Genomic DNA, 13,650 nt, shown 5'->3' with positions numbered 1-13,650 from the left:
GAACTTTAACTTAAAAATGTCTTCATGAAATGAGATTTTCTATTCAATTATTTGAAGCAATTCTGAAACAAAAACCTCCAAGTCTGTACATTTTACAGCATTACTACATGCACCTCAGTTATTTCCTGCAGCAGAACCTGCAGCACAGAACAGTGCATTAAATCTAGAATCAAGCATTATAAAAAGATTATGAGTTCTTAGGAAGGCTGAAGGGCATCAAACCTGTTAGAGATCAAATACAACTTCATTTTATTTTGCCTTCCCTCCCTGCAGTGGAGATGTGGGTCAATGACATTGTGCTACTTCAGGAAAAACATCCCAGTGGCCCATTTCCTCCTGGTTCTTGCCACAATCCTCCAGAAACAAAGATGTTCTTGAAAACCCATTTTGTGGTGTATAGTAACACTCTGTAAGGACTCCCAGCTCCTTAAAACTCTTTCCTGGAGGGCTGTGTTATAATGCAAACAGGAGGTGTCACTTATTTTTGAAGCCTTACATCCCTCTTTCCAGCAGCAGGGTACTAATTTAGGAGGTCCATACCTCCCCAGCCCAGCTTCTCTCAGATTTCCCCTCTCCCCGCTCTTTTCCTGTGAGGTACAACACACACTGACATTCCCCAACATTTATATCCCACACCAAGGGCTGCCCGGCCTCCTGGGCACCACTATAAATAAAAATCCCAGATCACCTTCCCCAGTCTCACTGTAAATGCATGACTGCACAAGCAGGACCTGCAGAGGCACACGAGCATCTCCTCTGCACCATTTATAACACACAGCTCAAACTCTCCCACATTAATTCCTATTTTTAGCTTCCCACCAGCACCTGTTCTTGAGTTCACCTCCATTACAGATTGCTTGCAGCCTTCGTATCTTCAAGTACAAAGTCTAGACAAGACTGAAGTGAGGTGCCAGATAACATTTCTATGGCCCAGTCTCTCCCTTGACTTGATTTCCACAGGTAGGTACAAACCATGGACCACTGGCTGGCTAAAGCAAGTGGAATTTTGTCTTCGTAAAAAGACCATGCAATAGGCTTTGCACTAAGAGCTTGATTAAGAAATACAAGAAGAGCATTTAATACCTCTTTATTTTACATCTCTTTTCCCCACGCTTTGGGGAATATTTTATTACTTTTATTTTATTACTTTGGGTAACATTTTATTACTTTTATTTTATTACTTTGAGTAATATTTTATTACTTTTATTTCCTTAATTTAGACGAACAGTTCTACTTCCTGCTCTTTAACATTTGGAACCTTGGATTTAACTCATCCCAGGAGATGACTTTGGGGTTCTTTTTCTATCAGCTAGGAAGATTAAGAAACATCCATTACCTACTTACTCATCCCTATGAAATGAAGAACAACATTCATACACCTCCACTTGATAAATATAAAATGATGCCATGAGTCATGCCCACCCCTCCTCCCCAGCTCCCTTTTTAAGCTCTGCTGTTTACAGCAGCTCCAGCAGCACAAAGGGAAGGTAAAGCAGCATCCCCAGCTATCTCCAGTCTTTCCTGCAGTTCCAGGGACAGCTTCATTAGCGAGGGCTCCTGGCTTTTGCCTAGGCAATTACTCTCAGCTTCCTGCTGTAAATCAGCTGCTCTCCAGCTGGTCATCTCTTTTACTGACCATTTAGTGCCTCCCGAGGGGAAGGGATGAGTTCAGACTGTCCTGCTTATCCCCTGAAGAACACTGCAGTGAAAGCTTTCCTTCTTGTGTACATCCAGGATAAGGAAAGGGAGAAGGGAGGGGGAAATTCCAACCCTAAGACAAGCAGCTCAGAGCAGCCTCTGAAAACAAGTCACATAAATCTTCCAGAGAGTGTAGTTCCAACCTCTTTTTATTTCCTTGAAAACCTTCCACAGCACAGGCAGCCCACCAGAGAGAGAACTTCTATGAGACAATACTGTAAATCCCTGCTCACCTTTCACACAGCTTCCAAAGTACCAAAAACGTAACAAAAAATCCCCACAAACAACTAATCCAGGAGCTGGAGAGGTGACTCTGTTGCAATTCTTTTGACAACAAAAGATAATTCAGAATTTATAGATTTAAAATTACAAGCTCAGCTTTTCAATTTCCTGAAGATGCTCCACTGCCTCATTTTTGTCCTGGAGGGTACAGCAGACATTGGATACTTCTGTCAACAGGGAAGACATGACTTGAATTTGCCAGCAGCCTGTGACACTATGATCAACTTTTTAACTACATCTAAAAATGAGAACTGGGAGTCTCCAGGACGCTCTGCCCCCTACATTCAGATTCCTGGTCTAAAGTAGTCAAAAAGAAGGAAAAACCAGCTGCAAAAGGCCAGTATTCAACTGGAAAAAAATTCCTAAGCAGAAATCAATTTTCTAAATTAAAAAACCTTTAGCACAAGTGGCATTGACCTCTCCTATCCCTGACCAAACTATGAGGAATGTCAGAAGATGCATCCTTCCCCCAGTACCTAAATCCAGCTTCCAAGCAGACCACAATACAGAAAAATCATGGTTGCAGTGATGAATCATCTAACAAAACCAGCAGCCTTATCTTGAACTTCAGTCTTGTCCAGTGGTGATTCTGGGTTGGAAATGCTGAGCTGCTGTTTTCCAGGAACACTTGTTAAATCAGGGCAAGCCAACCACTCCCATCTCCTCCAGTGCACCTCAGCTAGTCAAATGATTCATTTGATTCAATACTATCCTCTAATGTTACTTTCACCTCAGGAAAAAAAAAAAAATCAGTATGTTCTAAGGGAAATCTGGAGTTCTATGGAAATTAGTTATCTGAATCCATCATCCCCTGGCCTATTTCAAACACTGATCTACGAGTTCCATGATAGAACAGGCTGGTATTTCCTCAAAGATTTTTGCAAACATTTCTTTAAGTGATGTTTCCTGTTCTTAACTATGTTCCTCCATTTTAAGGTATTTGCTATAGCAGCCAAAAGCTTTGGGATATGATGGAATGAGGAAATGCACTGCACAGGATGCAAAACTCTTCTCTATCACTGACCTTTTAAGTCAAAACAAAACAAAACAAAAAAACAACCTCACCTATTAATGGTTTTTGCCCAGCTAAAACAATTATTTTAATTGTCCCTCTAAATGCACTGAGCTGACACAAATAAAGAGAAGCATCCTGTACAACAAGGCCATTATAAAAAAACACTCTTTAAATGAATCCATTAATAACTTATGAGTGATGACCAGCTCACAAGGCAATGAAGTAAAATAACAAAGCTGAAAGACAGTGACAGAATATGTCTTTAAAACAGTCAGCTGTAATTTTCATCACATTGTATTAAGCTTGTAGATAATATACTCAAAATGAGATATAACCAGAGATAAATACAATAAAAGAAAACAGAATATAGTTACTCTAATTCACTTTGATATCTCACACAAGCCTCAAAACAAATTTTAAATGCTAATTAATTTCAGTTACATGCTAGTTAAAATCCTTAAAAATGCAAGTACAGAGTTGATTCATATTTACTATTATTTTTTTTTATCAGCCTTTTAAAAATTTTAAGTAAGTGCCACCTACAAAATTCCAAATATGAAAATTAGGTCCTTGTTCTTGAAGATGCTTTCATGGTTAGTCTATAGAAAGTGTCCATTGACAACAACCAAAACAAATTAAAAATTAGGCAGGAAATAACCACATTACTTATTAGGATTACTTACTATTACTAGTTAGTCATCAGAAAAAACCCTGTTTAATTTCAATAATGAACTAATAACTGTTTCATCCAGGCCAAGCACTTGAATTCCACACACTCCCAGCTATTTCAAATTCCCATCTGAATCAAACTACAAATGCTGGTGAAGCTTATTTGACTTTAGGAAGTCCAATACAAAAAGAAGGTGAGGCTGGTTGAATAATGAATTTTGCCATTTGTGAGCCAGTCTTGCTGATTTTCACTCAGAAGCCTGGGTATAAACTCAGCAGTACAAATAAACACAGACCTCCTTCCTGGGATGTACGTAAGAAATGGAAATGCCAGCTAAGAAAATCAGCAATATCTTCAGTTTTCACAGAATACTCTTATATTGTTAAAGAAAGGGCTGGAAATAACTGATTTTTCACTTCAATTCAATATCAAATAATGAAAAGAACATTATCAGGTGAATATTGGACTTGACCTCTTTTACAGATATAAAAGGATTTAATGAAATCAAAGCACATCAAGTGAGTAACCGATTATCAATTTTTATTTTGTAGATCTAATTTAGCAAATTCAATGCAGAATAAAGAAAAATGCAATGGATTCACCTACATTAAAACTCTGGAAAGGAAAAAAATCATGGCTACTCAATTTTCACCTTATTTATTTTAATATTTACAGTCCAGACTGTGTTCATTTCATTGTATAATCCACCACGTGGGTCAAAATTTCCTCTACTGCAAAGATTTGATATTTCCTCCAGAATGCAGCTCACTTGTCAGTTATATCAGAACAACACAAGGATTTCCAGAGATTAGGATTAATCTCAGAGCTCTCCAGTAAGTGCAAGTGCAGTGAAAGCTCTTTAGGCAGAACAGGGCTTTGCCTGTCTCATGTAACAGAGACAGAAATGTGCATTTACAGATGCACAGCTCCTGTCTACCAAGGTGGGAGGGGAAAATAAAGCTCATCAAATGGCAAAGTTTTTGGGACATCACCCTCCCCCTCTCTTTTTCTATACACCTTAAATAAAGAAAACCAAAGCCCTCTCTGGCATATGTGATAGAAGTCTCACCCGACACACAGATGAACCCCACAAAGTGAAAGCTGCTGGGTTTGTAGCACAGTGCCACTTGAATCACATCACTCACTGTGACTTCTCACCGAATTCATCTCCAGTAGCCTTGGAACCAAGCCACGAGCACAGGGAATTGTCCTCATGGCAGGGACAGCCCTGCTTGTGGCCTTCTGCCTCACCTTCCTCCTCATTTGTGGGATGACACAAATACCAGTTACTGCCCAGCTGCTGCTCTGCACTGACAAAGGTGTTTCTCAAAACCTCAGTTATGGTGTGAAGGGAGCCTAACACCCCTCCACCCACAGAATAATCCCAAAAGTACCAAGCAGGCTCCTGGCATTTTGTGGGATTGCTGTCAGACCTACACACAGCAAGGCAGAAACACCCGAGAAGAATCCCAAGTCCTGTGCACATCCAGCAGCCTGGAAATCCTGGATGCACCATGGGCATGCAACAGGCTGGTTTTCAACACCCTGCACTGCTGCCTCCCACAAAAGGGCAGCAAATGGACCTCCTGAAAGAACCATGCTCCTCCACCCAAAAATCAGGGCACCAGCACAAAGTAGGAAGATAGTATGGATAAATTACAGCATCCACAGTGAACTTGATTTAAGGAAGAAACACAAGAAAAAGGTTAATGGTAAAAAAAAAAAAAAATCAAGATAACCAAACTCCAAAGTCCTCGATCAGCAGACACACTTTTAACATCCTTTCAGTGACCCAGCCTTCCAGAACTGCTGCACACACAGGCATGGCCTCCCAGACCTAGGAATAACTTGCCAGCTGAATTATTAGCCCAGCCTAAGTTCCCATTTGTCATTTTCAGCCTCCCTAAAGAGTTAACCAACATATTGAACAGCATCTTTTGAAGTGCAGTTTAAGAGGACTGCTCACTCTTACAACAAACCTGGCATGTAACTGTTTTTAGTGCTTAACAGCAGAACACTTAATTAAGTCACTAGTCTGAAACAAGTTCCAACACATTTTCTTGGACATGGGATGTAAATGTGGTGGGTACCAAAGCACCCAGGGAGAGCATACACATCAAAACAATTACATATTAAATGAATTAATTTATCACCTATCTGTCAGTATACAGAGACTGTTCCTGGGAGTGTTGACTCTCAACAACAAAAACATGTTTGCAAAGCTTGGTAATTGCTGTCTAGTCTACACTTTCAATTTATAGCAATGACAGTGCCCTATTTTCACCAGGAAGATTTTAAATTCAAAATACTTTTAACTCTGTAACATTAATACAGACACTGCTCACTAGTGGTGGCTGCAAATTCTTTTTCCCTTTGGGGGAGTGGAGAGGTAGAAAAGCTCAACCTCTTCCACATGAAAAGCCAGTAAATCAGGCCCAATTTAAGAGATTCTGCTTACCGTGCCAGCAGAAAAAACAAGCTAAATTGATATCCAAAACATCTGGATGCAATGGTTAGCTAGAATTAAAAGCATCTTCAAGAATAGTACGGCCAACAAAGGAACAGAGAGAGCTTTGCTACTGTGCCCTGTGTGGCAGAACCATAACATAAAAGATTTACATGTTTGTGTGGGTATTTTAAGCATTGTTTTAAAATTCTGTTAAACAAACAAGGCCATGCAGTGCTCCTTAAAGTTTTAAGGACTTGCTTTCTCTAAGTGACACCAGAGATTTCCAGTCAAAACCTTTTTTCCACTTTATTTTTCTGCTTTTCCTCCTCCTGCCTGGAGCTCACCCCTGGTTCTTTAACTTGGGCAGTGTCTTCAGCCTCTCCCTCCCAGCACTAGGGAGCTGCCCCGACCACATCCAGCCTGACAAACCCTGACCACTGCTCTGATGCAGAGTTGCTGCTCAGCACCCTCAGCATGAGAATGGAGGGACACAGCAGCAGCTTGTCCCAGGCCACACAGGAAGCTTTTTGGCAAAACAGAGAGCTGAACCTGTTTCCCAAGTCCCAGAGCAGCAACCTCACTATTGAACCACCTTTCTTCTACGTAAAATACCTGAAACTATTCAGATTTTAAGGCAAAGGCATATGTTCAAACCTGAAAACTGTTTAAGCTGTTGAATGCCACAAATGTCTACCAGACCTGCAACTCCCTACTTGTGCAGATAACATCTGCTAAGAGTAAGTGGCTCATACAGTTCTGCACCAGAAAGCTTAATAAGTTCCTTCTCCAAGATTAAAGAAACACCTACACATTCTAGATGCTTCTGCAAGTCCCTGGAGGGAGAAAATGCTGCTTAGTGCTGAGACAATGAACCAGCTTCCTTCCTCAACAGCAACAAAACCCTGCTGCTTTACCTAGCACTGAGAAGAAAGTGTTATTTATAGAACTGAGCCCTATACCAACACGAACCTAAGTACTTCTCACAGTTAGGGTACAGCATGCATCGAGATGACCTTAGACCTATATATTTTCAAAGTCCTAATTTGAAAGATCAGTGTAAGAGCAGAAAAAAATTTGAAGCAGCTCAGCCATATCCCCCATTCCAATTCATTTCAGTGATTCTCTGCATTGAAGTATAACTTCAAAACCTGAGCCATTCTTGTCACTCACAGCTCTTCAGCAGGTGACTTTTTTAAAGCTGTTACATTATTTTCATATGCCAAATAAGCTCACTAGGATTATCATATTTAGGTTTCTTATATAATTTTATAAATCACTGACAGCAATGCTTCTAGCCATGTCCCACTGCCTTTAGTTTCAAAACCAAAGGAATGCATGCACTGACTGTTGTGTTTATATAATTTCCTGGTGACTGGTTAAGCACTTGTTCCACGCTGTATGTTTTATGCTAAAGCCAGTTACCTAAATTCCCATTTTGTCACTGAAATAACTTACTATTCTGTATTTTCATGCAATTATACAACTGCACAAAAGTTCACTTGGCTGCAAACCCCAGTAAGTATTTTCTAAGACTGTTCTTATTCTTCATAATTACCAGTGAAAAAAAAAACCCTGCCAAAACCCATCTTGCAAGACAGACACATGCTCTCATATCACAAGCTATTGTTTGCCTAAACACTGATGCAGAGCTGGATACATCCAAAAGCACAGCAGAGCATGCAAGGAAAATTCTCACTAGAACATGCACTCACTCCCCAGCACTGCTGGTTTGCTGCACTTTGGAGGAACTGCATTTACCATGATAATTGTCAGCTTGAATAACCAGGAACAGTCAGTAATAAAGACATCGATGGAATTCTAAATCTACTAAAATAGATTAAGGATTTTGCAGGCCTGGCAGTTTGGGCTACATCCAACCCTGCTCTGGAGACTGTGTTACAAGCAGAGACCTGTTCTCATTTCACTAATGTCCTCAAGTTCTTTCTAATCTGTTACAGTCAATAAAAACTGACTTCTGCACTTCCTCTCTTCTACACCAACTCTCTGACATGCTGTCAGCCTTTATTTGAGCTGAGATAGCTCTGCTGCCTTCTGGAACAAGCCCCAGCTACCTGCAAAAAATGCCTTTTCCTGCACTCAGGTCTCTTCCTCCTGCCTTCTCTACTCCCCATGTGTGTGTCTGTCTTCTGTCACTCAGCTGCTACTCCCGAGGAAAAATAAATACAGGAGGGGAGGAGGAGGAGGAGGAGGGAAAGCATGAAGATGCTGCCTGCCTATTTTCTTTATACTTTTTATTATTTTATACTTTATATTGTTTTCTTTATATATAATGATTCTTCTTTGCCTATTCTCTAATTTGTATGAAAGCATCTGCTCCCCTGAAACATCTCAGCACTGCACTACACCTGCCAGGGACCCACTGTGCATCTTCTGCTTTACTTTCACCCTTGAAATGCAGAGCTCTGAAATGGAACATAAGCCAAATGTAGTTTTAAAGCAGAGAAACAGCTCAAGAAAATAGATGCCTTTAGGATTTATGAATTTGGAACTAAATCTTCTACACTTACAAAATCAAATCACAATGTTTGATAACTGCAGACAGAACTCAGTGAGTCACACAAAGGTTTGTATTTTATGCAAAGCTGACTCCAGCAGTGTAGCACTCAGTGATACCCAGGACACATCAAACCCCCAGATATTATTTCTTGAATTATCACTTTCTGCATCTGTGCTTATCTATCCCTGAATTAAAAGACTTTCTTCCAAATATCAGCCAGGCCCAGCATCTCTCCCTACCACAAAGAGATTTCAGCCCACTTTTAACACTTCCTCATGTGACAAAGGGGAAAACTGCACTTCTACACTTCTGAGCTTCACAAACGTGACAGCTTCATGTATTGTTACTGCTGTGACTCTCTCAACTAAAAATAACAAGCAAGAGGAAACAAGACTGAATGGACCTAAAATGCAAGTTCACGGTTCCGTAAGGCAGAGTAACTCACGAGAGAGCAACTCAACGTAACCACACGCTTCCAGCTCAGTTAGGATCGTGCTTGTGCTGCACCAAAACGAATGCAGACCAAATATAAAAATAAAAACAAAAGAACAAAACAAAACGAAAGCCAAAAAATCCTGTTGCTTTGGTTTCAACAGGGAGAAGCCACTCCTCACACATCATAGGCCCCAGAACTGTAAGAGCAAATATGGCTCTGTCCTGCAGGGTCATGTATGGGATTGGGTAAGGAGAAGAGAAAATTTATCTTTATAGACATTACAGCCTCTGTCAGGAAAGCAAGGAATTTGTCAGAAGGCATCAAGGAAGTTGATGTTGTTCAGCTTGTTCTATGCCTAGCAGTCTCTTTAAACGTACTCTGCTTTGAGAAGAAGGTGAAGCATGGAGAGATGCAGCTCTTAAGAACCTAAAAAAAATTTAAAAGATTCTACTCTCAGCTTTACTCAGTTAACACCACTCTGCTGATGCCTAATTCAGGAGCTCAGTGTAACAAATAACCGTTTCCCCACTCAAAGACTGTTCTGCTCGATTACAAACACAATACACTGCTTAGTGAAAATCAGACATTTTTCTTACAGAAGGCCCAAAGCAGCAGCCTGCCAGAGAGAAAACTGCTGTCCTCTCCATGCTACTCTGCAAACATTTGATGCAACAACATAAAAGCCTTTTACGAAGGTCATGCATTAGTGCCTCCCAAGGGAGCTGCACAACACGTATAGAATTCCAGCCCGCACAGCACACACACACACAGAATTCCAGCCCGCACAGCACACACACACACATAATTCCAGCCTGCACAGCACTCACACACACAGAATTCCAGCCTGCACAGCACACACACAGAATTCCAGCCCGCACAGCACACACACACACACAGAATTCCAACCTGCACAACACAGCACACAGAATTCCAGCCTGCACAGCACACACAGACACACACACAGAATTCCAGCCCGCACAGCACACACACACACAGAATTCCAGCCCGCACAACACTCACACACACAGAATTCCAGCCCGCACAACACTCACACACACAGAATTCCAGCCCGCACAACACTCACACACACAGAATTCCAACCTGCACAACACAGCACACAGAATTCCAGCCCGCACAGCACACACACACACAGAATTCCAACCTGCACAACACAGCACACAGAATTCCAGCCCGCACAGCACACACACACACAGAATTCCAGCCCGCACAGCACACACACACACAGAATTCCAGCCCGCACAGCACACACACAGAATTCCAGCCTGCACAGCACACACACAGAATTCAAGTCCGTGTTAAGTTCAGCAGCATGTCAAATGCCTATCCGGAATTTTACAGGTGATAAAAACAGTGGTTACAGTTTAACATTCATTTATAGTCAAGTTACCCATTTAAAGACACTCTGGCTCGGTAAATAACCAGCCCCGGTTACAGCTAAGCCAGAGCACGGCTCGGAGCGTGCCAAGAGCCTCCCCGCACATCCCTCTCCAAAGCCGAGCCAAACCGAGCCGGGCACCCCGAGCTGTGCTGGGGACCGCAGAGGCGCAGCGAGCCGAGGCGGGGCCCGGGAGCCCCGGGACCCTCGGCGGGCTCTGCCCGCTGCCATCGCCGCTGCCCGGCGCGCCCGCACAGCCGAGCGCAGCGTGACGAGCAATGAGATCACCTCTCCCCTTACCTCCGGGGCCGTGACAGCGACAGCGCCCTGCCCGCGCCACCGGGGCAGCCCGCACCGCGCCGGCCCCGCGGGCAGAGCCCCCGCGCCGCCGAGCGCCTTCCAGGGAAAGCGGAAAGGAGAAAAGGAGGGAGAGGCAGCGGGACGGTGCCCTGCGCGGTCACACACCGGGCAGGCGCGGAAGGAAGGGCATCACCCGGGGCGGGCCGAGCCCCGCCCCGCGCCGAGGCACTTACTGGAGTGGCGGCAGTGCGGGAGCCCCGTGAGGAGAGCCGGGCGCTCCCCGGGCCCGCTCCCGGCCCCGCGCCCCGCACCGGGAACGGGCTGCTCCCGCCGCCTCCGTCCGCGCCGCCGGCACCGCACTGCGCATGCGCCACCACTCCACCGCCCGCGCCGCCCCGCGGCCTGCTGGGATATGTAGTGCGGGGCGGGGGGCGGGGCGGGGCGCGGGGCACGATGGGAATTGTAGTTCGAGTAGCGGGGGTTTAATCGCGTGTTTGATGGGGAGGCCGCAGCAGGCAGGGCAATGTTGTATATTGTGGAGAAATTCTTCCCTCTGAGCGTGAGGAGGCCCTGGCCCAGAGAAGTTGTGGCTGCCCCATCCTTGGAAGCGTCCAAGGCCAGGTTGGACAGGGCTTGGAGCACCCTGGGACGGTGGAAGGTGTCCCTGCCATGGCAGGGATGGCGCTGGATGGGCTTTGAGTCCCTTTCTACCCAAACTGATTTGAGATCCATGATCCTATGAACTGCCATTCACCAGCCACATGATATCTAACAGCCCAGTGCCAGATTCTGGACCTGAGATAGATCAGCCCCGGATGTCTGGACGGATTCTGGAATGACCCTGGAGGGCAAGGCCCTGGCGAAGGACTGGGGGGGTCCTGGCTGGTGGCAAATGGAGTCTGAGGCAGCAGCGCCCCGAGAACACAGCACAGCTGGCTTCCCTTTCTCAAGGACATCCTGGAGCTAACAAGCTTGAAGGATGTAGTAAATCAAGATGTTGATCTATGTCTGAGTATATTTGGCTATCGTGGCACAAAACTCGAGGTCTGTGCACCCCACAGCTGAGCTGTCTTCACCTGGAGGCTCAGGTGCTGCCTCACAGCCCTTTGCCATCAGTCTTACCAGCAAATGACAATGTCCCCAAATGATGTTTAACCAGTTTTACCAGGAAGTTACTTCTTTTCTAAGCAGATATTAAATTTATACTGAAAAATCTTGTGTTTTCTGAAATAGCAACGCAGATTTTATTTTTTTTTCCCTTGCTTAAAGCAGTGATATCTCTAATTATGGAAATCATTTGAACTCCACCGCTGCCTGTAAATGCATCTTTGTTTCAAGCTGGCATGTAACAACCCTACTTCACAGTGGGACAAAAGCTGTAATCAGAGCACAACAATAAAAGCTGAAGTCAGCCACAAACAATGCTGCACCATCCCCATGGCAACTTTTCCCTATCAAACCCCGGGGAGGTCACAAACTCTGCAGCTGCACCAGCCCGAAGCTGTTCAGTTTGGACTTCATTCACGATTATTCCTGCATTTTTTGGGGTCGTTTTTCACCTAACAGTGTTTTACTGGAGTTAATACAAGACAATTAGCAGTGGGCAGCGCCACGTCTGTCCCCCACTAAAATCCCAAAGTGACATTTCTCATCCTGACAGAACTATTGGGGCTGTGGTTGTTCAATGACTTCAGGATGTGTCCTGCCATCACACTGCACATGGAAGAGCCTTTTACAGAATTGTACACCCTTTCTGCACTCAAAAATCCATGCAGCCAAAAGCCATTCCGTGCCACATGGAAACTACAGCAGCCTGCAGTCTGATATGCCTTAACTTGCAAATATTTTCTCCAGCCTCCCACACAAGGTTTGAATAACCGTGGATTCTGACAGGAGCACTCAGGAAAGGCTAAAAAGATGGTTACATTTAAAAGAAGGAGTGTATTTTATTGGAATTTGGTAGCAAACCTCAAATTGTACTTTACCATAGTTTCTATCATGGAACACTGCTGCAACTTTGCTTTTAGGATGGCCTAATTCTCCCAGTTTAATGAGGAGACAGGTATATAAAGAACTGTTTTTACTTAAACTGAGACACAAACACTTTAATATAGCCACATTCTGTCAGCTGTGCTGTTCACACAAGTATTTACATGAAATTCACATGTGGAGAACCAAAAGATGAAGAGTTGTGAATCTTTGATGTCCAAGGCATAAATACAGTTATCCCTAATGCCCCAACTTAAAGCAAAACTTGCTTTTAGTGGAAAGCTTCTCATAGTTCTGGTGTTCTGAACTGTAGTGGTGCAGAGGCTGCTTAAAGCTCAGCTGGGCTCCTTGGCTTCAAAACAACTCAATATTTTCATTATTCCTCTCTGTGGAATGTGCAAGTGCAACCGTCAAAAGTGACTGTGATGACAAACAGGTAAACTTTGGGTGTGAAGTGACTGGGTGGCCCAGGGACTCTCCCGTTCCGCACTACAAAGTGGGCACACAGAGATTACAAAGGACAGAATCTATATTTTACCCCCTGTCTAAAAATATTCAAGCACAAGCTCTGCGCTGGCTTCTTCTCCATGCAATGCCACTTGACTTCAGTGTAGAAATTGGTTCAGAGCCCAGTGTATTCCAGCAGAACTATGAGACAGACACTTATTTCCTCTCCAGTTGTCTCTATTCCTAGTTTTCAAACACTGGCAGGTATCCCCACAAAAGTCTTCGTGGCTGGCAAAAAATGTTGGCAGAACCCTGCTGTGCCAGTCCTTTACTCAGAACCTGCTTGTGATTCTCCTCCCGGAAACAGGCAGGAGGGTTTGGACATCAATTCCTGCTGGGATTTCAGTTACTCAGAATACAGACTATAATAAATAGCATTTGGTGAGTGAC

At 43.8% G+C, this 13,650-nt stretch overlaps 1 protein-coding gene across 1 annotated transcript in view; it reads right to left on the bottom strand.

Moving 5' to 3' along the window:
- The window catches only part of PLEKHA1 (pleckstrin homology domain containing A1), a 31,753-nt gene extending 20,598 nt beyond the window's left edge, over positions 1-11,155 (bottom strand). The window contains exon 1 of the mRNA XM_038140315.1: positions 10,998-11,155. The gene's annotated coding sequence lies outside the window, so the exon portion shown is untranslated. The remainder of the gene's footprint in view (positions 1-10,997) is intronic.
- Positions 11,156-13,650: the final 2,495 nt, after the last annotated feature.

Source organism: Motacilla alba, chromosome 6 (assembly GCF_015832195.1).
Source record: "Motacilla alba alba isolate MOTALB_02 chromosome 6, Motacilla_alba_V1.0_pri, whole genome shotgun sequence".
NCBI lineage: Eukaryota > Metazoa > Chordata > Aves > Passeriformes > Motacillidae > Motacilla > Motacilla alba.
This window is presented reverse-complemented; position numbering and strand designations above follow the sequence as displayed.